Genomic DNA, 783 nt, shown 5'->3' on the forward strand with positions numbered 1-783 from the left:
CCCCCCCCCCCCCCCCCCCCCCCCCCCGCGCACGCCAGTTCAGGAGGCTCACCAGGCCTCAATGTTAGCAACTCTTGTGCTGGTGTGCGCTGTGGCCTTTTGGCAGATGTTTTATGTGTGTCTCGGAGTTTAATTTGGTTTTCTGTGGGTAGATCAATCTCCTTTTTCCCTGTCTGTGTGCGCAGAGCGCCAGAGGCATATCCCGACTGCTATTAACGATCTCCTCTATCCGAGCTGCATCGCTGTCGCTGTCACCCCAAATGTTGGTAGGCAAGCTTCACAAGGAGGGATATTGGGAAAACTGCGCGGTGAAAGAGAGCATACTCCAATGGAACTCTTCAGCTAGTGGGAAGCGTAAGCGATCGTCGATGTGTTGCGGCCAGTGCTGGATCTGATTTGTTTTTGGTGTGCACTGTGCAGGTGAGGGGGCGTGCTTCCGCGGTATGCAGTGCGCTCAGTACTCCGTGCTAGGAAAGGTACGTGAAGAAAGCGGCGATACCATTTTCGACGCATGCTTCAAGTGTCTCTTTGCGATGCGTTGCTTTACATCTGCCTGCTCTCCGTCCCTTCGCTTCATCTGCCTTCCTTCCATGTCAGTCGTACTTGTCACGCTTCACGCGGGCGCGGTTCCCCCTTATCGTTTTTCCGCGTCGCCTTCTCCCCCCTTTGCTCCGTCCCACCTCAATAGTCCATTCGTCCAACTCTCTTGCGGGCCGTCGCGTCGCCACGGTTTCTCGCAGCAGCGGAGATAACGTACGATAAGCCTGTGGTTGAGTGCTCCTC

Source organism: Neospora caninum, chromosome IV (assembly GCF_000208865.1).
Source record: "Neospora caninum Liverpool complete genome, chromosome IV".
NCBI classification, from domain to species: domain Eukaryota; phylum Apicomplexa; class Conoidasida; order Eucoccidiorida; family Sarcocystidae; genus Neospora; species Neospora caninum.